The sequence below is a fragment of the Neopelma chrysocephalum genome, unplaced genomic scaffold (assembly GCF_003984885.1).
Source record: "Neopelma chrysocephalum unplaced genomic scaffold, ASM398488v2 Primary Assembly neopelma1_295, whole genome shotgun sequence".
NCBI lineage: Eukaryota > Metazoa > Chordata > Aves > Passeriformes > Pipridae > Neopelma > Neopelma chrysocephalum.
The window spans coordinates 32,879-35,875 of NW_020897957.1; the positions used below are offsets into that span (position 1 = coordinate 32,879).

Sequence of the window (2,997 nt, forward strand, 5' to 3'; positions counted from 1 at the left end):
TCAGGACACCAAACCACGTGGAATTACCTGCCCCAGGTGCTTTCTGCCCACTAAAACAACTCCAATTCTTACTCCACAGAGCAAAACAAATGGAAATTCCACTCCTTGGAAAGCCCACATGGTTTCCAGACACTTTGGGAAGACACCAAGCCCCACATCCCATCCAAAGCCAGGAGCTCCCTCAGGACACCAAACCACATGGAATTACCTGCCCCAGGTGCTTTCTGCCCACTAAAACAACCCTAATTCTTACTCCACAGACCAAACCAGATGAACATTCCAGTCCTTGGAGCTGGACCTTCAACAGTGACCTCTGGCCAGCCCAAGAAATCCATCAGGTCTCCAACTGAGGATTAACTTCCTGCATCAGCAAACACGGAATCGAGGAACCCTTTTCCAAACAAGCCCCACGGTGCCCACTTGGCTCCAAGAATTAAACATGACTCATTAATCTAAATTATTTCTTGCTCTGTGGCAGCTTGTCTGACTTCAGGCCTTGCTCAAGAGGGCTGGCAGTCAGTCCTGACTCCATAGGAAGCCGGAAAGCAGGAAAACAGACACGGAGAATCCCACTTTCCTCTGTCAGCAGCAAACCATCACCTGCCAGCTCAGAACAGCTGCTTCCTCTATGCAGAGTTCTCTGAAACCATGGTATCCACATTTCTGAGCCTTTTGGTGGTCAGTTGGGTAATTTTCCAGGAAACTACTCAATTCCATGAGTTTTTTGGGCTTTGGGACAGCCCGGATGGGGCCGGCACAGAACCCGCAGGATTTGACTGTAGGAGGGTGGTGACTCTCCCCAGGGTAGAGAGGAAATCCTGGGGCCTTCTTCCCACTCCTTGGAAGTGGGAAGCTGCTGGATCAGGGCAATCCCACAGCCAGAGGCATCTTGGAATGCGGAGGTGGGAAAGGGGAGCGAAGGTGCTGAGTTACGGAGGAGAGAGACTCATGGAAGGGGGATGGAGAGCAAAAATCAACTACAAATCTCTCTTAATCTGTGGGATATTTCTTGTGGGCACAACCAGCCCCACCCCACCACCCCGAGGGGTTTTAGGGCACCTCCTAAAAAAAAAAAAAAGCCTCCAGTTTGGTTTGGGAAGGCTGGGAAAAGCTCTCCTCAAACGCCAGCAGGGTGGGAGAAGATGAGAAGGACTGAGAAGATGACAAGAACTGAGAAGATGACGAGGACCAGGTGGTGCAGGAGCAACTCTGAGCTCAGAGAAAGTCTAAGCCCAGCCTTCCACCCATCCCTACCCCTTCCCAGGTGCCAGGTTTCCCTCTGGCATAGCAGGACAGAGCAGACAGACTGTCAGTGACTCACCCTGGCTGGGTGGTGAGACCACAACACGGTCCCAGGAGATAAAGCAAACCACGAGGAGATCTGGACCTGATCAGGTTGAAGATGTCCCTGCTCGTTGGTCTGGAGGCCCCTTAAAACATCCCTTCCAAACCAAACCATCCTGGGATTCCATGACCTTCCACCACTGGTGTCCCTCTCCTTGCCTCCGAGCGACCAAAGGATCCATATCCAACCCCTCCCTTCGGCTGCTCCATGGGGACATCCCGGCCCTGTCCCACTGGGCTGGGAGCCACCTGAAGCCTCAGGGCGTGTTGGCTCCATCCCAAATCCAACTGGAGCCATGGAGAGACAAAGGAACCTTGTCCCACAGCGCTGAATCATTCCATTATATCCCGCTCCCGCCAGCACCGGCAGGGATTTTGGGAGTCTTTGCCTCCCCGTGAGTAGGAAATGAGCCACGTTCCTGTTTTAGGGGCAGAACCGTCAGGATTCTGCTGAATTCGCAGCTTCCCAAACTATCTCGTGGCTGAAACGTGGATGGATCTTTTCCTAATTCAGCAGAACACCAGAGCAATAAAATTTGGGGAGAGAAACGGCGGCACACAGAGCGCTATCCCAATCCCAAAGTTACCCCCTGATCCTCCCCGTGGCACGGAGCCAAATCTTCGGGAACAGCGCCACGAATCCCCGCTGGAACAGCATCTCCCGAGCAGCCAAAACGTCACCTGAGCGACAAAATTCCCTCTTACCGCGGGATGAGCCGTCAGCCGGGACACGCATCCATGGGAATGGGGAGAGGAGCCGGCGGGGAGAGCTCCAGCTCCTCGGCTGCTTTATTTACTCCCTCCTTGGAAGGGAGGGGAAATAAAACTCGAGGAAGTGCCGTTCCCCTCCCAAGGTGCACCGCACAACATTCCTGGTAGGCATGGAAACCCCCTGGCGGGATGCCACGGCTTGGCCGCTCTCCAAATTTCGGGAAGCGACTCAACCCTCGAAAGGCTTTTGAGAGGGATTTAAAGGGAAAGGGCAGCGGGGGGACGAGGCTGCTGCTCCCTGTCGGCAAAAAAATTAGGGATGCTCCCGAATTTGCCTTCGGCTCCGAGGGAAAGTTGTGATGGAAACAAATTCGGCTTCCACGCTTCTCCAAAAAGGAGAATTCCCAGCCACGGACCACGGGGACAAAGGGAAAGGTCCAAATGTCTAAAGGGAAGCTGCAAAAGATGAAGGGGAAAATATTTCACCGGGATTTAAACTGCAGCCAAAGGGATTTAAGAAGCTCCATTCTTCCCTTCTCCTGGTTTTTCCCTTTCCTTCTCTGCCCTTGGTTTTCAAACTGCAGCCAGAGGGATTTAAGAAGCTCCTGGGTTTTCCCTTCTCCTGTTTTTTCTCTTTCCTGGCTCCCAGATCTACTTCCTTGCCCTGGGGTTTCAAACTGCAGCCAAAGAGACTTAAGAAGCTCCACTCTTCCCTTCTCCTGGTTTTTCCCTTTCCTGGCTCCCAGTTCTCCTTCCTTGCCCTGCGATTTAAACTGCAGCCAAAGGAATTTAAGAAGCTCCATTCTTCCCTTCTCCTATTTTTTCCCTTTCCTACCTCCCAGCTCTCCCTCCTTGCCCTGGGGTTTCAAACTGCAGCCAGAGGGATTTAAGAACCTCCATTCTTCCCTTCTCCTGGTTTTTCCCTTCTCCTGGCTCCCAGCT

At 52.8% G+C, this 2,997-nt stretch overlaps 1 protein-coding gene across 1 annotated transcript in view; it reads right to left on the minus strand.

Moving 5' to 3' along the window:
* The window catches only part of ALS2CL (ALS2 C-terminal like), a 32,734-nt gene extending 30,569 nt beyond the window's left edge, over positions 1-2,165 (minus strand). The window contains exon 1 of the mRNA XM_027704876.1: positions 2,050-2,165. The gene's annotated coding sequence lies outside the window, so the exon portion shown is untranslated. The remainder of the gene's footprint in view (positions 1-2,049) is intronic.
* Between the last annotated feature and the right edge of the window lie 832 nt (positions 2,166-2,997).